At 39.9% G+C, this 26,585-nt stretch overlaps 1 protein-coding gene across 6 annotated transcripts in view; it reads right to left on the bottom strand.

Annotated features, from left to right (window-relative positions):
* The window catches only part of ddah1 (dimethylarginine dimethylaminohydrolase 1), an 84,441-nt gene that overhangs the window by 41,729 nt on the left and 16,127 nt on the right, over positions 1–26,585 (bottom strand). Inside the window, exon 1 of one of the 6 annotated variants that reach the window (XM_039600974.1) lies at positions 13,809–13,970. The exons of the other annotated variants lie outside the window; for them this stretch is intronic. The gene's annotated coding sequence lies outside the window, so the exon portion shown is untranslated. Of the gene's footprint in view, positions 1–13,808; positions 13,971–26,585 lie in introns of those variants that run through there. 6 annotated transcript variants of the gene reach the window in all.

Below are 26,585 nucleotides of genomic sequence, written 5' to 3'. Positions count from 1 at the left end.
AAGTAAATGTGCTCATGTCAAATGACACTTTTTGAAATCATATACACGATATTATTGGGCTATAATTATATATAGCTCTCATCCAGTAATGTTGGGAATTGTCAGATTAACAGGCGACACACGCACACACACACACACACACACACACACACACACACACACACACACACACACACACACACACACACACCACCTGTTCCCCTTCTAGACACTCCCCTGAACTTCATGCAATTAAACAAACATGCTTTGTTTGATTTTCTGTAAAGTGCTTTTTAACTGTTCATATGTATTAATGATATTTAACTCACAGTCTTTTTCACAACAACAAAATGTTGCTTTCTCCAAAATCAAATTTTTTGTTAAATAAATTTCCAGAATCTCCTTCACACTTCAACTTCATGGTAAGAGGTGACGGCTGACATGTTGCTACAGCTGTAAATTGTGTTTCTGTACCACTGTAAGAGATCACTGCCAACATTTGTATCAACAGTCGTTGTTTAGGCTTTAAAGTATTTCAGCGGTTGCACTGAAAACAAGCCTCACTCTCATTCTCAGTCCTAACTGTATAGATACCAGATTTGCAGAAAATGACAGGAAAGCTAACGAAAAATGCAACAAACACGTGGACTCAGTCTAGAGGTCCCCAGACAGTGGGACCTTTAGACTGGAACACCTGTCTACGCTGTTGTATTATCCTCTCCATCTTTAATTTATCATTCCTGTGCAGTTAAGCTCTGAGTTCAGATGGCTGAAATGATGAGTTCAGACCGTGGCTTATCCCTGTGACTAATCACGACCCTGCTGGTTCAGTTCCACTTATTCCATCATTGTCTCCAAAGACACCAGAAACCCCTGCTGAGTGGCTTGAAGAATCTGCTAGACAGTTGCATAATACAGCAGATTACAATGTGAAACAGAATAACCACATTGCATAAAGTAAACTGACAATTTAACTGTTAGTAGACACAACATGCGTCTCTTGAATTTAATACACATTTAAGGTTTTAAATCTGAATTTGAGTGCTAACAGCAATTGATGACACAGTGAATTAAATGGAAAGTTTCTATGATGAGACTGGGCAACCTGGAGGCTGCTCTTTATTCACAAAGAACCCTAAATGAACTTCTGCTCTGAGTTAATGGGCCACGCATGACCAGCTCAGTCCTTCTGGTATAAGCACTGGAAACAAAGACCAAATGTTCTCCTGCAAAGAGTTACTATAAGGGAAAAAGATCTGACATCTATTTGTACATCATAGCAAAACCTTTCCACATCCTCTAAACTTTGTTTTGATTTTTGCCCCAATCTATTTAGGAGCTTTCCCCAACGAAGCCATCAGCCCTAGTCTTGTTATCATTCAATGATGTCATGGGCCCAATCTGAGATGATTACGCAAATGGTGGAGCTAACTGTGTTTTAGCCAAAGGAAAATGTGGATTCCTATGACAAAGTATGGGAAGAATGACAAGGAATTTGGCTTCACATTAATCTCTTCCTCTTGCTTTGGAAGCTTTGGATGGACACCAAATTGTTCCATTGTAAATGCTCAGCGTCGTGGTTGTATTTCCCATAACAAAAGTAGATTCTTTCTAAAGGCATCGGCAAAGAAACAAAAAGAATGAGTCAGACACGATGGAAGGGGTTGCATGCAGAAAGTCATTCTGTGCCAGAACAATCAATGCAAGGCACTCGCGCTCTCTTATGTTCCATTAGTCATTGTCTGAATGGGAATGACAATTGAAGAGGAAGAACGTTGCCGTTTCATTAAAGCAGTTCCTCTTCCATTACACATAAACTTAGGTAAACAACAAGGGAAAAGTGAGCAATGAAATGTGGAATTATATGACCAGTAGAAAAAAATGTCATATTTTGCCATTAGGTGTAAAATCACATGTTTTACATTCCTTGTGTATACTACACTGCAGTACACTGCAGCTTGTAGCTGTTCCAGCATCTTGGTCTTTACCCCTTACCTGTTCCATAAATTGCCAGTCTAGTGTGCATTAATCCTAACTAATTCTTAATTACTGAAGAGCCACTTGTGGGCCACAGTTGAAGATGAAGTGTAAGCAGGATGGGATATTATTAAATCACCAGAATAATCATACCTCAGTGTCTGCTTTACCTCTGTGGCTCTGAGATAGAAAGCTAAGCAGCTCTTGGTCCAGCTTCAGCTCTATTGTGCAAATATAGAGCTGAATATCCGGACATTTAAATGTCCGGATATTCCCTCTAACAAGGCCGTAATGCTACACTGTTTCTGGTACAGTTAAGTCTCAGAGTCCAAGGTTAAACTTGTGAGGCCAACATTTAACAAGAGTTTGAGGTGAGATGGCGTGGATTTACCCATGCATGTGTCTGAAAAGGGTGGAATGAAACCCTTTAAGAAGGAATGATCACTATTTAGTGTAACTTGTGCCACCTTTGATGAGGTACTCCAAGATCACATAGCTTTGTTTTCAGGGGTTGCACGATGAAAATGATCAAGGAAACAGTAGATGTACCCATCATTCATTCCTAATCTATGAGTGTGTACGAGGAGGCCATAGATACAACACTGAGTCATGATCCATTCTAGCACCCGAACCTTACATGGTCAATCTGTCTCTTTATGCATCTCACAGGAATGCCGGCTTGTGCAGAGCAGGTGAAGGCCAAGAGCTCTGTAACATTCTTGAAGAGACCTTGATGCCACGCTGCCATGACAAATCGTTCCTACGGGCCTCAGGCATGACTTTTAAAGCATGAGGTAACTGTAGAAATCGGGTTATGGGCGTGGGATCTAAGGGCTTATATATGGTTCAAGCACAGATGATTTAACATAAGCCTATTTGATCTGTGAGGCAAAGACAATCCTTTCATTTATTTGAAAGCATACTCAGCGCTCCTCCTAAATGTCTGACACAACTCTGAGCTTCAAATTTACATAAATTTTAAAGTCAAACTGAAATTTATATGCGTGCACATTTTGAGTGCTTCTGTGGCAGCACTTAGTAGATGAGCTGTGAACTTCTCCAGTGCACGCTGACTGGAGCAAGTCATAGTCATTATGACCTGTGAAGATGTTTTTTTCCCCTCTACAGTAAAAGGGGATTTTACCACTGATTCATGTGTATTCATTTATTCTTTTCATTCAGTCAATGGCAGCTCCGGCATACTCAGGGCTCTGTGGGTGGCACACTGAGGGGTCTAGCTAGCATCACCGGCTTCTCTCTTTTGGAACAGCAGCTGGTGATACCAAAAGTCTGTCAAAACTCACAAGTCATCAGGTAACAGCCTATGGCAGGGGTGTCCAAATCCAGGCCTCAAGGGCCGGTGTCCTGCAGGTTTTAGATTTGTCCTTGATCCAACACAGCTGATTTAAATGGCTAAATCACCTCCTCAACATGTTTTGAAGTTCTCCAGAGGCCTGGTAATGAACTAATCATTTGATTCAGGTGTGTTGACCCAGGGTGAGATCTAAAACCTGCAGGACACCGGCCCTCGAGGCCTGGAGTTGGAGCTTATGGGGTTCTCTTAAAAAAGTAAAAGCACATTTCTCCTATTAAAAACAAATCTGTTACAGATGACTCATTAAAGATACTAATTTCTTATATGAATTTTGCTACACATTGACTTTGAAAACTGATGTGTGTAAATGTCAAAGACAGAAGTCTCATAATTTAGCAAAGTTACACAATCTTTTTGGATTTAACTACACTAAATAAAATCTGTGCAGATATTTACCAATCAGCCACAAGACAATACCACTGATAAGTCAACAAAAAATGTTAATCTTACAGTGCAATACTTGGCATATGTATGTTAATTTGACAGGTACGAGCCACCCTATGCTAGGGCTACACTGGGGTTGCAGTACGACCACAATTATTCCAGTAATTTCCAATGAACCTGCGGTCATGTTGCCTTTGGAATGGGTAGTTCAAAGACCAGGTGTGTGACCACTTGCAGTCAGTCACTGTCTTTAAAGTGACAGAACAGCAATAAGACTGCTATTAGTTTGCATTTGAATGGGCTCCAATTGGCATTTAAATACAGTCTGTTTGTGATATTATGGCAATTAACTGTAAAAATGGTTGCCAAATTGTTTACATCAGATATTCAGATTGAATACTTACATTCAGAGTTCAGCGAGTGTCTTATAGATTTCAAACAGAAATCTCTCTGCAAATACTGATATAATTACTCCAAAACAGCAATTTAACTGCAAAATAGGACAAAAGGTGCTTGGCACCTTTGCTTTTACACAAGAATACAACCAGAACACAAGATGAGCTCATTAGTGCAGACTGAATGTGTTTATAAATGTCTGAGGATGACTGTAGTCGGTCTGAGTCAGACCGCAATTGTTTGGAGACAGGTTGGCTCTCATCACGTAACCTGAGTAATCACTGAATGATCAAGAGAGCTGGTCACCTTAACTACTTGCAATCAGTTTCCGAATGTGAAAAAAAATCAATGCAATCACTTGGCAAGCACCAATTTCTCCTACTCACAAGAAGGTTGCCGTCCTATTTTTATTTTAGTCTGACTGACCCGTGAGCACTGTTCCAGACATACCCCATCCCTCCACCATGGTAATGGCACTTCCAAATGGCAGTGTCCTTAAAGTACAACGTGTTCTGCCACACCACAAAAACTGTCCAGGAATGGCTCAAGGAACATGACAAAGAGTTTAGGATGTTAACCCCAGATCCCAGTGCAAACTCCATATCCAACAACGCCACCCACAAGAAGCAAAGGATCCATTGCCAACATCCACTTGCCAAACACCACAGCACACACACAGAGGTGCTATATCTATGCCCTGATGGGTTTTGGTGACAAAAAAGCTACCGGCATAATATGAGGCAGGTGGTTTTCACGTTGCAGTGGATTTGTGTATCACAGTCACGTTGTTGTAGTAGACAAACTGTGCGGTTTTGCCCACTGTGTCATTATGTCATACAGTTCTTACTTGCACTCTGCACTAAAAGAGTCAAAAGCAATTGAGCCTGAGTCTATAATGTGAAATCGTGCATTTAATTGTAGTTTATTATTACTAGACTTTCTCCAGTTTTCCATTTAGTGCGCATATGATTTCTATGAGTGACCTAATGAAATGTCACAGAATGTCACAGAAGACATAAAACAATCTTTTTTTAAAAAAAATAAAAAATTAATATCAAAACAGATCAATAGCAAACCTCAGATTGATCTGCCAAGTGTGCTATGAAACAGTAACAGCTAATAACTACCTGAAAAATCATCAGGTTTTTTCCAAATGGCAGTCAAACCAAAACAAATAAGTTTTTCAAACCAAAGGTGTCATTTATTTTTTTTTTCTTGAATATAATCATATAAAAGCAGACATGCTGTCAGAGGACTGGAATGTGAAATGGAGCACAGTGGGAATGTCTCTCAGCTCCTGGAGTGTGTGGGCGTGTGTGTAACTCCACAGGTCTGGCGCAGGACAGGTGTGCTCCTTGGGACATAACAATCCCCCGTTATTGCCCAGCGAGCATTCAATTACCATCATGTACTCAATCACTTGGATGGTAAACAGGTAGAAGAGAACATCCATCAATAATTCTGTGCGATGATACCTGACTCCTGCCAGTTAAACACACGCATACAAAAAAAGACCAACAACACTAAGAGTAGAGTGTATTTTTGGAGGACAGTTCTATTTTTCCAGGCATGTTTCTGTCATTATCATTCCTGGAGTAGCTCATGTTTGAAGTCAGCGGGCTGTAGAACAGCACAGCGCTCAGTCCGCACCGAGTGGGAAGAGATGATGGGGAAACCAGGTGCTATGATTGGAGCTACTCTAGCGCCAGAGAGTGAGAAAAGAGACGGCGAGAAATAAAGAGCAAGGGGCAGAAGCTGCAACAGTCAGAGTTTTCTGACCTTATTGCTCTGACTGGAATACATCTCTGTCTGATTAGTTTTTTATTTCCACTTTCCCCTGTTATCTGATCGGCTGGTTTCACCTACCATGCACATGATACATCCGCCTGTCGACTTGTGTAGCAGTGAAGAGAAGGGAAGCTTAAAAAGAAAAAAGAGAGTTGCAGTCATGCCAAAAACCTTTTTGCTCCTTTGCTCACACTTACACTTTGACCTTATTAACCTTAAAAATATCTTCAATGAGTACAGCAAAAGAACCAACTAAAGATGTGCATTGTTATGGATCGTACACACCAAGACAATGATCATTTATTTAGTAAAGGGTCTTCAAAGACCACCTCTACTCTGAAACATGCAAGAATTAGAAAAACTGGCTAAACTCTGTTGGATGTTTACAATATTGCCAGACTGACGCGTTGATCATTGTGCAGACTGTAATATCAGCCAGCACCAAAACCATCTGCACTTGACTCTGCTTGGAAAAATCCACATTTTCACAGCTGAAAAAAAATTAGAAGTCAAACAAAAGAAAAGGTGAAACAATGTTATCAGGTCTTTCCTACATTTTACTGGGTTTCCTTAAAAACATCTCATCAGGTTTCACCTGCCATCGAGGAATCTATGCTAATGTAATCATTTATATATATTATAAAAATTTCTGAAGAGATCAACCTGCTCACAAATGTGCCTGCAGCTTGTCAGGCATATTTAAGCCATTTTTTGTAAACACACTGTTTAAAAAAACTTTATAGACCACGTTAAATACAATTAGCTGCTCAACTTCTGGTAAGAAGCTACTCAAGCAGTCATGTGAAAGGGAAAAACTAATCATACCTCATCATTCAGTAGCTTGTAGTACAACTTTTAATGTTCATTGAGGTTTGTGGGGATTCACTCCTGCAAAGCTCTCTTAAGGTCCCACAGCAATTCCATTAAGTTGAGGTCGGGAGCTTGACAGGACCATTGCAACACCTTGATTCTTTTCTTTTTCAGCCAATTGTGGTTGTGGCTCAGATCATTGTCCTTCTCCATGACCCAATCTAGGCTAAGCTTTAGCTGTTGGATACATGGCCTCACATTTGGCTCCACAGTACTTTGGTATACAAGGAGTTCATGGTTGACTGTAAGGTCCTATGGCTGAAAAATAAAGACCAAATCATCACACCTCCACCACCATGCTCGACAGCTGGTATGAGGTGTGCTGATATGCTGTGTTTGGTGTTCACGAAACGTGGGACTGTCTCCACTTTAATCTTGTCTTGTGGTTTGTTCAGATGCAACTTTAAAAACCTCCCGTAACCAAAAAATACTTGTTCGAATCATACTGTCATGAACCCTTAATGTGCTGACTGAGGCCTGTAGAGTCTGAGATCTAGCTCTTGGGTATTTTTCCATGTTTATAGAGGTGCTCACAATGGCTTATAATCAGTTAATCAATTGTATTTCATTGGCAGCACCTGGCTGCTACTAACACTCCTGATTCCTATGGAAGCACCAAGGGTGTACTTATTTTTCAACAGGCCTGCACAGACTCGTATGGAAACTTTATTTTTGACATGGCCATATATATTTGTATTACTTTCTCTTCAGATGAAATGTGGGTAAATCAACTACCTGCTTTCTCAGTCTGCCTCCCTGCCAGAGCTACCATATAACTAATGGATGGATGAGACAAAATTAATTAGGTTAAATCTGCTCATGTGTAGGTACACAGAAAAGTAGACTAGGAGGAGGATGGGGATATTTTGTCTGCACTTTGTAGGGAGGAAGTGCCTTCAAGGAGATATGGGACTGATGTCATCTTCCTGGAGCCTGGAGAAACAATCAATGCATGAGCAAAGGGGAATGCCATTAGGAGAAAAAAAAAAGAGGGGGGTGATGACAACATCTCAACCGACGATGAGTTCAGAGGGCAAAGTCATGTTACTTTACTGATGAACTCTACTAAAAACAAGCCAAGAGAAGCACCGTTTACACTTGATGACTGCGTGCAAAGAATGTGCCTGAATGCGTGTGCATGTGACACAAAGCATGTGAGTGAGTTCAAAGCTCAGGTGAGCATTTCAAGGCAGGACCTTTAATCTTAGCCAACAGGCAGACCCCCCTAACACATTTACATCCAGCTATTCAGTAACTATAAAGAACAGATTTGTATTTAAATTAAGACCAGGTGATATAATAATATATTACATAATGCTATGTGACAAGAGTTTAATCACTAGATAAAAGGGGCATAATCATTGTCATCAGTTCGGGTCACAATTACTAACAGCTCAGAAAATAAGAGTTTGTTTACAATCTCTGAGTGCTACAACCTCAATCATGAAAAAATGTCACAGCTAGGCGCACAACGTCGCCGGCTCTCATTTAGCATTCATGAATGTAAAGCCTTTAGTGACACCAAAGCCATTCAGTTTATACATTTTACTCTCCTTGCTATTCATAGTGGATTTGCAAAGTGAATACTGAGTGACGCGGCAAAGTCACATTGGGGGGCTTTAATTATGCTGCGATGAAAGGAAAGCTGGCACAGCAACTGCTCAGAGGTCTGAAGCAGGAAGAATGAAACTTCAATGGATGTTTCGTACACCGCCTAGTTTAATAAGGCAGGCTAAGTCAGTGATGCGATATCTGGATTCTAACAAAAATAATATTTTATAGTGAAAAGTGGCAAGACCATTATGTAGCAAGCAACAGAAAGCATTTAGACTTTGTTTAGTTTTTACTTTTTGATGTATAGACAGTGTCTACTAGGCTCAAGGCTGTCTACATAAAATGTAGCTGAAGTTCATGAAGTATCCAGGACATTTTTGTGTTTAATCACCACTCCCGAGGCTCAGACTGTATTGTTATATGTCTCTACGTATTATGAGTTTTGTCCAAGTTCACTTTACTATATTCTGTGGAAAAAAAGCTAAGAAAAAACACGAGTACATTCAGAGAGTTGGCAGGAATCAGGTATGAAGGTATTTTTACTTTAATAGTTAAAGATGGCATCACAATTCTGTCAGATACAGGTAAATGTATCTGGTGGGCCACACAGAGAATATTTTTAATGGTCTAAAAAAAAATGTTGCAGAGACCAGCAGAAAAGCCACAGTAAACATCTCCCAACTCCATCAACTGTCAGAAACATTCGTGATATACTAGAACTCATACAGAGATGAAAGAAAACTCACACACTTGTCTCGGGGATACATCATAATATGTGAGCCTGAATGTCTCACAGAGAGCCATCTTCCAGGTTTGACTTAGTAAAGTCAGCATGAAGTATTCATTCCATAAGTGCAATATCATCATGCCATGGGCTAAATTTCCATCATCATCAAACAGAAATTTCATCAGAAATACTGCAGCATACGCATGTTAAACATTAAAAGCTCAACATAACCATGTGAAAACAACAATGTTGGCACAAGCTAAATAAACACATTCAAAAGCCTCAGGAACTGTCGTAACACTTTTTAATGCTTCAAAAAATGATTTTTTATTTTTATTTTAATCACGCTATGTTGCATCCAGTTACCCTGTCTTTCGCGGGTCGTCACCCGAGTTGCTCCACAGTTGCCTGTCAACTACACCAGCATTTACATTATATAATGCAGTCCAACACTGCAGCTGATGATATTACATAGCCAGAGTTAATGAGGCAGATAAATTAAGTAGCAGAGGCCCGTGACGCCTCAGGGCAGATCTCTGACAGGAACATATAGAAGCCAGTGATCAGATAAATTGGTATTCAGGTTCATATTGTAACCACACACACACACACACACACACACACACACACACACACACACACACACACATACATACGTACATAAGGACGGAAGCAGCAGCTGAGTTGATGCTCTTGGATAAAGGGTCAATCAATACTATTCCAAAGCAGAACAGTAACGATGAGGAATTGTGTAGTCTGTTATGGCTGGACAGTACATGCAGATTTCAGCCAAGAGGAAACCAAGTGTTCCCTGGTGCATGCTGGGACACATCGACCTGTGTGCGTCTGGAAGGGATGTCTGTGTGTACTGGTTTGTTTTTTCAGTGACTGGAAGAAGCTTTTGAAAGTGTGTCCTGTTCTTTGGACGTTTGTTTTGGAGATTGGTCTCTTATCTGATCGTGTGTGTGTGTGTATGCGTGTCTGTCTGGTTTTGAGCGTATTTGTGTATTATTCTGTCTGTGCAAGTGTAGAAGACTCCAGTACCATGTAAAGACGAAGACTCGCGGTCTTGAGCTCAGCACATTTTTAGTACTTCCCCTGAGACTGCTTATGTCAGGATTGTCTGTGTAGTCTACACCACTGGCTTTCAAAGTCTGACAGTGGCAACTTCCCTCAAACAAAATGACACACCTGCATCCTCCAGACACAGTTTTACATTATTTTAGGTTTGTGTCTATACAGTCACACTGGTTTCACGGGGATGTGCTACAAGAATGTCAGTGTTACAAATACATAAGCACCACGTTGATAGGACATTCTCGACTATAGTAAAATTCAAACAATGATAATGCAGCATGAAAACAACTGAAGGGATCAAGCTTCAAGTTTGAAACTACATTTCCCACAATCCTAACCTGCAGGCACTAATGCAGCCCATGCATTTTCAGCTCATATTTGTTCACGCTTTGGCAAATGAGCATTGCTAAAATAATACCAAGCTGGTATTATTTTAGCAATGAAGCTGAGGGTACGTGATTGTTCGGAGCTAGGTTGCGCTATGGAGATAGTTCCATGATCAGCAATTCATGCAAGAGTAGGAAGTGTGACAACCTAGGTTTATCCTATCACATGTTTCAGTCATTATTGGACAATATTGGACAGCGTATTGGCAAAACTTGAATTCAAGCAAACTGTATGTGCTCTTTTTGTTACTCTTTACAAAAATGCCCTATAAAAAATCCAGTATCAGCTGAGCTCCATCATGTGGGTGTTTTCAGATTTGAGTGAGTTAGTACACTGAGCACTCACATGACAGCACTATGGGTTTTAAAATACTGGAACTGCTTTATTAGCTGCGTGTCACATCTGGGTGCGGCTGTGAAAACGGTTCCAAATCCTAATAAGGAGGGCAAATCAGACCTCAGACGTCTGAGAACATGTAGTCTATATTGTACAGTACATATAGGGCTGAATATAACGTTGCTGTCCTTCTATTTGTATTCTGAGCTGCACTCATCTGTCTGACTGGTGGTTAGAAGACAACTACCGAGGTACTCCTGAGTCATTTTTCTATTTTTGCAGCTGCTACTGCTGAGTGAACCTCTCACGGTGGTTTGTTCTCATTATCTCTGGCAAACAAGACGCAAAACATGACCTTGTATGCTCCTCTCCATCACATGTTCTTCTCCCTTGAAAACACATTTCACTGCATAGGCTGATAAATGACTTTCAACAACTGTTTGTGAACAGATTTCTCAATGTTCCATCTTAAATAAATTGATTTTGCAGCAGCGCTAAAGTCTGATATTTGGGACTGACTGCAGCAGCAAGTCAAAAAAAGAAAAAGAAAAGAAAAGCTCTTTCTTTTATTGTGTATGAAAGTTCAATTTTTGCATAACTCCTGCCATGCATCTGCCAATATTATGCAATTATCTTGGAATCATCAATCAAACTTTGCTTTAGGATGAAGATTATTTCTGCAGTGTATTTTAAAATGTATTCAACCCGGTGCTTTCCATGTGCCTCAACCTTTGCAGCAGAGCATGCCTAAAGGTAAATGGACCAATTACAACCGTGGAAAGGATGGCAGAATCTTCCTAATAGCTCTGCTGTAATGACCCATGGCATTGTGATGTCACCAAAACATTACTAGAGCTCCTTGGCTATCAATCAGTCCCGCTAGGTCTCCGCTGAGAATTGTGAATGCACTGATAAGGCGACCCTCATGCATAAAGGATCACAACAAACCTAAATTAGTTCTTCTCGAGCTTATTTGCCTTCAGGCTTGTTGAGTAATCACCACCTTTCAAGTCAATCACAAATCCTCCTGCAAGGCTTTTTAACTAGGACAGTGACTGAGTGAGATGTGCTTGTGATATATCACTTTTAACAACAAAGACAGCAGCACGTCAGTGGGGCAAAATAATGGAACGTGACTGTAAACACTGACTTTTCAGTTCATCAGTAGGAAATCATTTAATCAACACTTTATTGGCTGTTTGAATAATTCACTGTTTTGAAGTGATTTTTTTAGGATATAGTCAAAAGTAAATTACGTGTTTCTGATTCAGGTGCTTTCAAATGTGAGCAGAGACTGTTCAAGCAAAATGGAAAGACGTGATTAACCACTTTAATGTCGACTCCCGGCCTATTTGAGTTTGACCTTATGTCGGTCACTTTTTCCCCTTCCTTCGTTTCTGGAGACAAAAGAAACGAAGACCACGTTTGGATCAGAGTGAAGTGTGATGTTATCAGCTAGCAAGCGACTTTGGTTGGCAAAAAAGCCTCCACAGACTACATAGAAGTACCATTTAAAGATGGGAAACTAGTGCTACTGATGTGGGGAAAAAAAGTCGAGAAAAAAAAGGAGGGTGAGCTTTTACTGTTGTGGCCTGGAATAAGTTGCCCCAGGCTGCACTTTTTCTACCATTAAAAAGATCTTTTCTCCAGTGCTTTCAAGATTAATACCAGAGTTAGCTTCTAGTCAGTTTTAAGTCACTTTTTAATCTTTTTTGTTAGACTTTTTATTTATTGTAAATTTAATGTTTTTATTTGTATTTTTCCATGTTTTATTGTTATTTTGTCATGTGTCTGTGTCTGTTGACTCAGGGCTTTTGTATTAATGACTCATATCTTGTGTTCTGGTTATGTATTCTGTTAAGGTTTTGCTAATTAGATTTTGGTTTTGTGCTCCCTGTCTTTAGTGTCGAGTCATCCCTGCCCATGTGTTTCCTCTGTTCGCTGTCTGCATACATTTCCTGTTTTACTTTGAAGGTCTGTGTCTCTTGTCTCATCATGTCAATTAGGATCAGCTGTGCCTCGCTCCTGTTTTGCCATTCCTCGTTCCCTTCTGTGTGTATTTATAGTGTGTGTTTTCCTGTGCTCGTTGTCGGTTCATCTGTGTTAGTTGGTGTTTCTCCGCGTCTCTCTGCCCTCATCCAGTTTCTCCATGTGTTGCGTGTTCCAGGTTTATTAGTTTTTCCCAGTTCAGGTTCGTTTCTTAGTGCTGTCCTTACCACCCTCGCTTTTGTTTGTGCTTCACCCATTGTAAATAAAACCCTCACTCGCATCAAGCCAGTACCTGCATTTTGGGTCCTTTTCTCCCACATACCACACGACCTCTGCCGCAGCCGTGACATATTTATTTTTGTTTAATATGTGTTTTTAAAGTGTTTTAAAAGAATAGAGTTGGACTGGATTGGAATAAATTAGGTTTGGGCAATCTGTTGCTGCAGCACGGAAAAAATGCAGAAAACCAAATTATTTGTCAACTTATTTCAATAAAAGAGACCCAAACCACCGAATGAGGGTCCAATTCAGTGACTTCCATCCATCCATCCATTCGCTTCCGCTTATCCTTTTCAGGGTCGCGGGGGGCGCTGGAGCCTATCCCAGCCGTCATAGGGCGAGAGGCGGGGTACACCCTGGACAGGCCGCCAGTCTGTCGCAGGGCCAATTCAGTGACTTGAATGATCTATTTAAAGTGGCCATGACCAGTTACCAGTTAACAGCTGGTTAAAGGTATCAAGACCTTCATGTAATATCATGTAATATAAAAATTTACAGTAGTCAAGAAACCAAATGCAAAACCGTTTTTGTACAATCTTGTAAAAGTATTCATTTTTGCTTCTTGAGAATTTGAACATAAGACTTTGACACCTTTGGGTTATGAACTGGTGGTTGTTTTTTGGTTTTAACTTGTGGAGATCACTACAAATTGCCGCACTAGCACACAGGCACTCAATTATTGCTGCTGACCTTTAAAGCTGATACTGGCAATCATGCTTCCTGGAGGGTTAAAGTGCTGATCCAGTCGGATAACCAGCTGCTATGAACATCCTCTGCTGGCCAACAGGATTCCAGTTCCCCAGTCTGCCTCCTGACCCTGCAGCCCCTGACCTGTGATCACCTGCCAGGACTGTTTCCAGTAAGCCAGAGAGACCGGCCAGACTGGTGTGACTTCTCCCCCACAGTGTCTCATCTAATGACACAGATAAGATGGCACACACACATAAACACACAAGCAAATACATATGTTTAAGTCTATCCCATCAAAAATCTGCAGAGGAGAAGACATGCAGAGAATTAGCCAATAGCAAATGTGGGTGTACCTCTGTACAAGGAGCTGCGTGAGGAAAAGTTTCTGTTTGTCAATGATAAACTTACAAGCTCAGTGTGTGTGTGTGTGTGTGTGTGTGTGTGTGTGTGTGTGTGTCTCACATGCGTGAGGCTTTTTCTTCCCAGTTTTCCGGAAGTCTCCTGGAGCCTCCCACTGTTGTGGGCCCCAGCGGATGACTTCTTATTGTGGGTTTGGAGCCTCAGAGCAATTAGATGAGTTTATGGTAAGCGCTAAGAAGCGGAGAACCTTGTCATTCTGTCAGAGCCGATTTCCCCTTCGCGCTAAACACCGACCTCTCTGGGCTGCCAAGGGTGGACGCGGGCCACAGCAGAGATTTAAAAACAACAAAAAAAAGGATGTTTTTGAAACCCTGGAGTCAATCAACTTTTACTTCCTGTAGCTGCATTTTGTTGCTAGGTGACTTCAAAGGCAAAACATGCCTGCTGCTTGCTGAGGGCAGCTGTATTTAATACTCAGTAACAACATTAAGATACAAATTATATGCACCAAAACGCACGCATGAATTAAGGAGCATCAGCTGCGGTGAACCACAGCCTTCTGTCATTTCTACTGTGTCTATCATCATATAATCCAAGTATTGAGCAAGGGTGTAGGTATTCACAGGCTGCACAGGGAGTCTGTATAAACATACAGCAGCTTCAAAAGAACCCAACAGAGGCAATATAGGATCAGATAAAGGTGAAGTATTTGGCCACAGATTGACACAGGAGTGAAATTCAAAAATTCTTTCCACAGGGAAAGCGAAAACATTATACACAATGGGAGCACTAGCATAGCATTCTCTACATGAATAAAAAAAAAAAAATCCAGCACCTCCCCATGCAGTCCCCAGAGCATTTCCCAACACTGTTGATGTCTTTTTTCCAAGTGCAGTGCCAACAAAATACTTCATGTGCTCCACCTCTGAGGCCTGTGTATCCTCCTGAGCCTCTCTACGAGATTCACCTCTTTACCAAAGCATTTGCTGGAAAACCAAATAAACACAGTTACACAATGGAAAGGGGGGTCTTATGTAACTAACACTGGCCATGCCGTGGCCCAAATGTAACAATTTTCACGGCTCTGAACTTCAACATCTCCTCTTGCACACACAAGCATGCGTACACACACACAAACTGCCCCATAGGAAGCTAACCAGCTATGTAGCGTGTAGTGCTTTTCTTTTCTATCTGCAGGGATTTTTGAGAAATAACAGGAGGTGGGCAGACCTATGTGAGCAGAGAGACAGAATGCGGATTTTACGTAAAGAACAATGAGGTGCAGACCCATTCACAACAAGCTAATATTCAATATACCAGGGGGTTATTGCTAAACTTTACTGTGCACATAAAATCTCCTTCCAGTCACGTTTATCTTTTCAGCATCTAGTAATATGTTTTCTCTTTGGCGGACCCCGGCATAAAGTTATGAGATGAAGTGGTCATGGCAACATTTGTTGTTTACTGACTGCTTTTAAACAGTTTTACATCTTGCCTAAGGACCCGTGTGAAATATATTGATGCTGGCTCCAACCCTACTTAAATCATTCTTAACGTTAATTGGGTGTTTTATGCAGTGACACAATACCTCGCATACTTCAGTGCTTGAGACCAGACTGATAAGAGTGTACTTTCTAGAATTAACATAAGAGACTTTAGGAGGAACACCAGTTAAACTCACAACATACAATATTTCATGTTGTATCGTCTTGCACATAACTGTGGCTGTTGTAGTAGAAGATACAATCAGCATGACTGCGCAATTAAGGCTGTGTCATTAACATCCACCCAGCCTGACAACAGAAAGGGGTCTAAATGTAAAGAGCACTTCATCCGACAGTGTAAGGCTTAATAATTGTAGCAAGAAATAAAAATGTTCTTCAGTTTTTGAAATATGAAATTAAAAAAAAAAAAGAATCCATCGTATTCAAAGATTTTCAATTCAACAAGAAAGATTCCCCCGATTTGAGAAGCTGAAAATTAGAAAATGTTTGGCATAAAAATAATTTAATGAGTCAATTATTTGCTAACTGTCTGGATTATTGGACAAGTCATTTCAGCAGTGACACAGTTTTGCTGCGCTGCGAGTGCTGTGTGTGTGAAGGGTAACATAGAAGAAGAGTGTGTTTTCAGTATGATCCTTGGCGTGAGAACTGACTGAAAGCGGACATCACACCACACTGTGACAGCTGAGGGCAGACAGAAGAGGCAACACACATCTCGTCACTCTGCCCCTCCACCCCAATCATGCACGCACACACAAATTCTCACCATCATACACATGTGAATACACGCATATACAGTCAGGTCCATAATTGGTTGGACAAAGACGCAATTGAAGTATTTCTGTCTTTCTACACCATCAGGGTGGATTTTAAAAATTCATTAAGCGATTAAAGTGCAGGATTACACTTTTAATTCAAAGCCTTTACCAAAAGTTTGCACTAACTTTCATACGGGCTTTCCGATCGTCAGAGGCTGAAAACTAACTGGACAATTGTTCCCTTGTGAGAAATGAAGCAGATATGATATCTGAAGGTGTTTGTATTTTATAGCTTTTCCCTGTAATTGTCAATATAAGGCCCAAAGAGATGTTAGCGCAAGAGACAAAGAAAGTAAACATAGCAAAAACTTTAGGAGCGACCGAATTAACAATCTGGAACGCACTAGCCAGCTCAGCAACACCAAAAGGTCGGAAAGATCAGAGAAGACAGGTGGAGTGGATGATGACAGAATTATTTTCATGGATAAAAAAAAAGAACAACTTCTAAAACCATTTAGCCAAGTCAAGAACACTTTTAGGGGAGGTAGGCGCAGTATCATTGTCAAGGTCAAGAGGCGCCTTCATGAATCAAAATACAGACAGTTTACAACTGGGTGTAAACTCTAGGCTAACTAAACTGAGACAGATTTGCTTCTAGTATTCATTCATTTATTTTTAGACTGGGAGGGGGTGTTCACATGTAGGCCTCTGCGTAGCCTTGTGGTATATGGGTCACCTACTCAACCCATAGGTGCGCTATAGGAGCACTCTTGCTACTACTTGTTTAACCTAATTTGCGCAGATTACACAGATTTCTGACACACAAAGGTGGAGTATGTGAACATGTCCAAAAAAACAGAGAAAGAAACTGTAGCCAGACATTACCACACATTACTAGACGTTAAATCAAGCATCTATGAAAATACATAGTTAAGAACTGTTAATGATTATTTTGGCTGAGAAATCTTCTTCAAGTCTGTGCACTCCTCTTTTCAATTAGATAAATGCAATATGACATCAGAGGTGTTGGCAGAAACAATGACTGCGACTGTTTAGTAAACCAATGAACATGAAGGTGAGTACAGACATGCATTTAGCTCTGAGCTACAGGACTACGAACAAACTTGTGCTCCAGAAATTGAGCTTTACAGAGTACTTCTTTCAAACCTAGGGATGAATTACATTTCTGGAGAAAAGTTTGTTAATGAAAACTAGATGGTTTGAAAAGGAACTCTGCATCCTTGTTTACCTTACGCTGGGCCCTGATATGGCCCTTCAGTTTATCCATTATCAGGAAAAAAAAGCCTTTTTATCTACTTTTAATTCTTCACTTTTCTTATTGGATGCCCCTTGTAAGCAAAAGGTCTGAACAAGAATTGGATGGCTCTTCAGTGCCCACATCCACAGCCGTGAGCAATGTGTGTAAGATCGTATTAGAGATATCTGTTCTCAATTACATGCAAGAGTAAAAATAAACTCCACTAATGTATCAGTATCTATAGGATAGAAAACACAGATAAATGCTGCATGTATAATAGCAGCACAAAGAATAGATAAAACTCAAACACGCAGTGTGAGAGTCAACAGCCGATCTGACCCATCATGTCCTCTACCCTCCTACCCTCTCCTGACTCACCCGTGTTCGGCAGACACCAGCGTATCACCTCCTCTGTCTGAGAATAAATGCACACGGTGTAATCATGTTTACTTGAATAAAGACAAATAACTGTAAAACACGCATTCCTATAAGAATTCATGCTGACCACCAAGCAGGAAACAGCCTGTACTGTCAAAATATCTGCTTCAGTCACTACAGCGTTTATACAGCTAGTAAATGTCCTGGAATGCACTGTGCATATGATTTACTAAAGAAAGAAGCTGAAATTTGAGGTGAACCTATACTCTAATTATCAGCTGAGACCTTTCCTTTAAGAAACATTCCTGTAATTTAGATTCTTTGCTGTGCTAGCTTTCTGGCCTGAATATGTAAGAAACAGCACTAGCAGCACCTAACCACAGTTATTGTGAAGAGCTCAATTCAAAAAGAAAAAGATGCGTGCTACCAGTCTTATTTTTCCAGCATATCTATATTACATCCTGATATTATGCAGTACTGTGCAAAATTCTTAAACCACACTTCATTTCTATATATTTTGCTAGAGAAACTGGAAAGGTGTATAATGTTGCAGCATTGGCAGTGAGCTTGAGATCATTTTCATGTTGAAAAATTAAGCTGTTGTTAATCAGATGGCTGTAGACCCTTGCTGATGTATTTCTCTCCTGACCTCCTCCGTACATATTGGTGATGATTTGAACCAATTTGAATTCAACACTTCAAGAGACCTGTTGTTGTTTCAGTTATGTTCTTGTGTAATTTGGCATTTCTCAGGCTTTACCCTGTTTCATTTCATTAAAAATGGCTTTCTTGAACAATAGATGGACTGAATGAAGGGCCAGATGCATCTCTTTGCTGGATTTTTTTCCATTTCTTAAGAACATGACTTTCAGATGCTGTTCATCTGCTGAAGATGCACGAGGTTTTTTACACCTGCCACTTCTTCTTTTGTTCTCCACTTGTACAGATTCCTCAGATTTTTTAAGAGCAAACTGCACACCATGCCTACTTTACTTTATGTTACAGCTAATAGCTCTTTGGGAATCACCATGCTGGTGCTATAATGTCATTTTATGCCTGTAATACTGTCTTACCTTTGACATGATCCCAGGCAATCAGTGTTTATGTTTGAATGATTCATAGGTCAGTGTTTTTTTTGTTTGTTTGTTTTTTTGTGGTTAGCTGTTACGTTTTATTTTTTAGATAACAGAGGAATCACGTCTGTTTTCGATACACCCACAAAAAATAAATTAATCAATAAACATATTTTTGTTAAATCAATGTTCATATCAGACTGATTTGTTTTCTTTTTTTTCTTTTTTCTTTTTTTTGCCTGTCCCATTTGGTTCTTTAGCCGTCAGAATTGTTGTCTGAAGACCAACAAGGATACCAAATGGATCATAGGTCAGTGTTAAGTGACTTAACAATTTAAAAGGATCCCTGAAACTGTTCAGATACAAGACTGGACTGAAAATGAGGGAAAAAACAGCCAATGTCCAAAGAAAAAAAGCCCATATTTTTAAGACCACTTTAAAAATTACGTCGATATAGCATCTTGGAAGCAAAATACAAAGAAAGGAGGGGTAACGCAAGACTTTTGCACGGTACAGTAATGTCAACCAAAAAAGGATCAAACACTCATAATGAAAGGCCAAAGCAGATTCAGCTAACTGAAGTCCAATTATAATGCAGATCTACATTAAGCAAATCGGGAAAGTTACCAAAAAAGTTTACGAAATACATAAATTAATACCGATTAATTTTGACACCCTAAACCTCCGTAGCTCTAAGCAGAATTTTGATATTGTCTCATGGTTGGAATGGAGCAGAGAGCATCCAGTGCATAATGAATGTCATCTTCTTCAATCCTCTAATTAACTGCATCATTAGCTTGGCATCCATTTACTTTAAATTGCTCATGCAATTGAGGAGTCTCATGCAATTCCTCCTTTGGGAATGGGAGTGGTGATGGTATCATTCTACATGACAATAAGGCACAGCAACAGGGCCACATATTGTTCAAACGCTGAGAATTATCTCATTACATCGGCCAAGATTCACTCGCTGTTAAATTCAATTTCTAGTGTGCCTTGTACGGCGGCACAATTAAAAAGTACTCTGCAAACCGCATTAGTCAGACTAAATAATGGAGACCAAAAAAGTGCTAACTCAGAGAGGGCGGCTCTGGAGGAAAAAGGGCGCCTGAGATATATCACTTTCATCAAAGACCAATGGGTGGGCCTTTCCAAAGAGGCAGAGAGCAGGAGAAGTTCATACAGAGACAGAAGTATTTGTTCCAGGCTGTGATGGATGAACCAAAAATTAAGCGAAGACACGTGAAGCATTCATCATTGACAGAGTGATGATTATCATCAGTTTATGATTAGCGAACATTTCAACAAGTGCAAAGATGCATTCCTGTTCAGTCGTGGATCTTCCATACAAATCTCCAGCACTAATACATGTTTGTTGTGGAAAAATGAAAAAAAGAAAGAAAAGGGACATTTTGCAGACAAGAGACAACAGGAGAGATATGATGACAGGAATGAAGGGGAAACTGGAACGTGCTGCAGAAACAAATGGCTTCATGTTCCCGTCAGAAAGATAATTTTGAAACAATATTGGCTCTGTGATCTGAGAGCTGAGCAGATGTAAAAACATTGTTTTTTTGCCTGGGCAGTGCTCTGGAGGCTTTGCATATTCAACTAAAAAGAAGTAGAAAACAGAACTAAGCTTTGATAACTAAACCCAGGACTCGATCCAGCAATGAAACACAAAATCTACACGACTGCCGTTGACATCAGAGAAAAAAGATAAGATGGGGAATAAGGCCTTAAATACACGTGTTTGCAGGTGGAGGTGCTTTTCATAAGCATATGCAGCTCTGTGTGAGCACCACCTATTTGTTTTTGGTCCGCACAAAGAGTAGTTATATTGTTAATTGCTAACAACGGTGTGAAAGGCTTACCTAGTTTAAGCTGCCATCAAGAGCTTGGTTACGCTTAATCTTCTGATGTGACCACAAGCACGTGAAAGAAAAGGGTTAGTAATTTGTGCCGTGCGTACTTCCAGTGGAATTGACGCGGAGGGCCTAAAGTTACAGTAGCACTTGGAAAAATTAAACTAGTTACAAAATCCTTGAAGTTAAGCTTCAACTTGCGCCTCATTTACTTTTGTTTTTACCATTATGAAATAATTGGTTGTGTTCAATATTTCATCACTTACTTCACTATTGATGTGGCTCCAGGTTGCCAGGAGCGAGGCACTGTTTCGCACAGAAACCAAGCGCCAAAACCAAAACAGCTTCGACCATGTTCTATCAACACTATAATGAACCTTGCTTTTACAACACTTACTGATTGTGTGCAGAATTACATTATTTCAACTCGTATGAGCTCATTGGGAAAAAAAAAAGTCTATTTAAGTTAGTAGTCTGATGCAGACTTCCTTTAATGTTCTGTCAGTTCAAACTGCCAACTGAGGAAAAAACAGCATCACGTCAGCGCCTGGTGATAATTACATGCAGGATATGAGCAGTATTTTGACAGAGTCACACCTGTAAACCCACTGTGGAGACACATTTCAGCTTTTCGGGGTGCTTTGAACGACGCGCTTTTCATCAACACAGATAGTCATCTGTCTGAGTGTTAAAATCCCGAAAAAATAAAAGCAGTTAAAGCTTCAGCAAATGATCAATCATTATAAAGAGACTAAAGCAGAAACTTCTTTAGCTGAGAAGCTATAAGCCATACGTTGCAAACTTTCATGGTCCTGAAGGAGTAAATCCTTATAGCAGTGAATATCCACCAATTTTTCTTCAAACACATGGAACAGATTTGTCTGAACACTTGTGGTGGTGACAAAATTCAGTATAGAAACACAATACTCATATTGACCCTCATTTATTAATAAGTGCGTTAAAAACGCCCCAAAAGTCTGTTTGCATGCTATATCAGGTTTATGGCATGTGGGCACCAGCAGATTTTGTTCTTACCAACATGCATATGTTAGTTATTCTAAATCAACAGGCTCAATCTATGTACTATGTGCATACAGCCACACCCCCATTTTTCTATATAAGGAAAGAAGTTTACCTGGAGGTAAAGTGGAGAGAGTCAAGATGAAGATATAAGAGAGAAGCCTGCACCTTTAAGGCAACAAAGATGGAGAAAATCTGAATGTAGAAACTTAAATAATAGTGTCCAAAGAGGAAGGTGGGAGCTTTCCAAAGTTCTTCCAAATTGTTTCCACTCCAGGCCAACAGTTTGTAACATTCTCATCTGGTTAAACGCAGTCTGTGGAGCCCATTCAGCCTGATAGGCAGCACCCTATGTTAACGCTAATTAGCATGCTAACATAGACGGAGGTAAACAATTGTTTCACCACTATTGCTGGCTATTCACCCTCAATTTATCACTTTTGTCTTCACATAAAAAAGAAAGAAAACAAACTAGGGTCAGTAAATCTCCGGCTGTCCTAAAATTATTCAAATAAATATATCAAAACTATAACTAGCTTCTCATCGTCACCAAGCAAAAGACTTTGAAGGATTTTAATAGCAGAACAACAAAGTTTAGCATCATATGCTTTTTTTTAGTTTTACTGGTTAATGACCAGAAAAATGTTCATGCAGAAGATGACCTTTAACCTTTTGCATTTTGAAAGTCAGCTCCAGTGCATGAAGCTGTTGTTTAGTGACAGCGGAGGAAACTCGGCATTTAAACTCAACTGTCAAATAGCCTGACAGACAAGAGCGATGGCTGTAGCCTGGAAGGCTTGAGATATTCCCTTTGTGTCTCTCAGAGTATGCTGTTTTTTAAGATTGAGAATAAAAGATACATGTGAGAGTGAAAAGTCAAAAATTGAGAGAGAAAGCAGAGAGAAAGATAATCAAATGAGCATTAATATATTTCAGTTAGCCTACTGACTTCAGCTTGATTTACTAACTGTAGCAAAATGTGGCAGAGGCAAACATTTTGTCATCAGCAGCTTTTAGTTTATTACGGGCCACTAAGATAAATGCTTACTGGAGTTTTTAGTATTAGAGATGCTTGTTGTGTTTTAAAAAATTAGACATGGTCAAGACGACCCGCTGAAATTCAAACTAAGTGTCAGAATGGGGAAGAAGGAGGATTTATGTAGCTTTGAACGTAGAATGGTTGTTGTGTCAGACAGGCTCATCTAAGTATTTCAAAAAACTCTTGACCTGCTGGGATTTTCCTACACAACCATCTCAAAGAAAGGTCCAAAAAAAGGAAAAAATATCCAGCGAACAACAGATCTCAGGTTAAAAATGCCTCGTTGATGCCAGAGATCAACGGAAAAATAGCCAGACGGCTTCAAGCTGATAAGAAGACAAGAGAAACTCAAATAACCACCCACTACAACCAAAGTACACAGAGCATCTCTGAATGCACAGCATGTCAAACCTTAAAGGAGGTGTGCTGCAGTAGCAGAACATCACGCTGGTTGTCACCCCTATCAGCTGAGAACAAAGAACTTGCACAGGCTCGCCAAAATGAGACAATAGAAGACTGGAAAAACACAGCCTGGTCTCATGAGTCTCGATTTCGGTGACATTCGGACAGCAGGGTCAGAATTCAGCATGACATTTCTTGAACATGCCAAATTGTTCTGTGTACCTAAATGGCCTCCACTGTCTCTATATCTCACTTCGACAGAGCACCTTTGGGATGTGTTGGAACAGGAGAGTCACATCATCTCTGAATGTTTCCTGCACCTTTGTAATCAATGCACTGATGAATTCAGACAGTTCAGAAAACAAAAATGGCATCTAACCCAGTATTAGCAATGTGTAACTAATAAATGGCCAGTGAATTCACATCACTTTAACACTTTTTCAATATTAATACATGCCTTGGAGTACAAATCCCCAAAAGCCAGCATTATAAATGATAAAATCTTGAAGTACAGATGATAAGAGGGGTTACACGTTTACTTTCAATGCCACTCTTGGAAACAAAGGTCAGTGAAATTTCCCTTAAGATTTGATCAAAACAGCAATGCTCCAGCTCAAAGCTTCAAGCAAATATTTCAAGTCACAAGAGAAACATTGCTAAGACTACAAGGGCAAGGACATTTTTAAAGGAAATTTAAATGATTAAATTAGAATGAAAATTTCTTTGCTCACTGAAAAATAAAACTATGTATCAATCTCCACTTACTTTACTCTGAATTTGAACTCTGATGGATCCGAGATCAGAAAGTAGACAAAAGTAGACAAAAAGTTAAAAAGTAAGGAGAAAACTACACAGCACATCATTTTTCTAAACTAAATGGGCCTTTCTCACATTACCAAAACTTCAAGTGAAAAAAAGGAAGCAACTTTTTTTCTTTGCTTATTCGGCACCCTTTCTGACCTCAGCAAGGCCCGTCTATGCCTGGCCTACTTCCTATGTCTTCCACTGCTTGGTCTCACATACCAAACCAGACATTCGCACACCCACGGTGACGGCTGAGTGTGACCGGGTCATCCTGCGAGGCTGAGAGGAGTTCCTGTTCGCGAGTCTCCCACATCTGTCTCACAGGCCGCCGCGCTGGTGCTGAGTTGGACGGGTTGCGGTGGGTGAACCTGGGGCCAAAAGTGGGCGTGGTCCAAGATAATTGGGGAGGGTTGTCTGGTCTGTTCACCCACTTCCGTCTTTGCACAACCCACACGAGAGACAAAGCCCTGGCACGTGCTGGCTGACCCATGCAGAAAACTAAAGAGATGGATCACTTGCCGTTCAGTGTGGTTTGATTTGATTTACTAAACCTTTACAAATTAACTTATTTTATCTAGTAAAATGGGTGTATTTTCATTTCAAGTCAGCAAGGGAAACATTTATACACTGTAAAAAAGAAAATGTTGAGAAAACGTAAAATTTCAAGGCAACATGATGCAAGAGATTTTTGAGTTTTCTCAACTTTTGCCAACTGTTGTTGACTCAACTAAGATTTACAAGTTCTGCCAACTTGGATCTTCTTGTTCACCTAATTAGGATAATCCTGGAAGTCTAACGAAGAAATTCTGGTTTCAATGCCATGTATTTCTGCCTTCACCAAACACAGATATTCTTGTTGAGTAATCATACAATTCTTACTCCAGTGAGTTGAAAATTTACCTATATAAACAAAGGAAAATGTATGTTGTTATTATACTTGAAAAAACACTTAATAAATAGATATAGAATAAAACAAAGCACAATTCAATGTTATCTAAAAGCTTATTTATTTTGTTCAACAGTCTTTACAGTACATTTCAGAATGTCATGGGTAGTAGGGTGAATTTCTGTTAAAAAAAACAAAAAGAAAGAAAGAAAAGAAATAACAAACAAACAAAAACGTGTTGCCAGTTTCTTTTGGGTGCTTTGAGCACCCCAGCAGAGACGTTAAAATTCTAGAGTCCAGAACCAAAAAAGAAAAGTGTCCAGCAACTTAATAATTCACGCACACACACCCTGACCGTCTTGTAAAAGCTGAACATAACTATTGCACATTAAATAGGGTAGTGCTACAAACGATTGCCTATGCACCCAGACATTGACATTTTACACAGGCTTACTATGATGAACTATGGAAGTTAAAAGTTCTTAGAAATGTTACCATCAATGAAGAGGAAACTAACACTATAACAAATCTTTTAAAATACTACAAGACAAATTTTCACCATATATTCTCAACAATACAGATTCATCTGACTAAAATTTACATTTCGAATAATGATTTATCCACTTCACCTTCATATTGTCCCACCAGGCCAAAATAAGATGGCCTGAATTGCTTCAAAGGTAAAACTCATCTGCTTTGGATAATCAATGTTGAGGGCATACAGAAGGCCAAAGAGGTGTGCCAGGGCTGTAGAGAGATCTGGAATGTTATGTAGCACAATGTCCCTTCCAACACAACTGCATGTTCTCGCACAGACGTAACAGCATCGTCATCTTGTAGGATGGTGAGGATGGCAACTGATGCACCGTTCAACACTGGTTCCAAAATGTCAGTGTCCTGAAGAAAAGTAAAATATGAATTATTGAAAGCTAAGAAAAACTAAAGACAAAACAAATTTCTAAAGATTTTAACTTTAACCTCTATACCATGCTGGTCGTTTGACCCATGGAGGTTTTAAGAAGAAAAAGCTTATTTTCTTTTAATTAATGCCACCTTGTGAGTTTTGTACAAAAATATTTTCTGCTATGGAACAACCACTAACAATGCCCAGCTGCTGCTCAGCAGAAAAAAAGGAGTGAGAGTTATGACAACTGCAATCCCCACTATAAAATTATCTGGACTGCACTGAGAAAGTGTACATTTCCATTTTGGATAAACTCATCCTTTAAAAACATCTCATAGCAATTAGTTTTACTTGCATTACTTTTTTTGTACTTACTAAGCACTTCAGGAAAACCTCTGTTGCATCTTCTCTTGAGGAAAATGGGCAGGCCTCTCAGTGCCCGTTGGACACAGTGTTGGATGTCTAAAGAGTATTCAGTGGAAAACAAGAATTTCAATTAGTGAAGTAACATGGTGTACTATACAC

The sequence above is a fragment of the Oreochromis aureus genome, linkage group 17 (genome assembly GCF_013358895.1).
Source record: "Oreochromis aureus strain Israel breed Guangdong linkage group 17, ZZ_aureus, whole genome shotgun sequence".
Taxonomy (NCBI): domain Eukaryota; kingdom Metazoa; phylum Chordata; class Actinopteri; order Cichliformes; family Cichlidae; genus Oreochromis; species Oreochromis aureus.
Note: the sequence above shows the minus strand (reverse complement) of the source record. Positions and strands in the feature narration are given on the sequence as shown.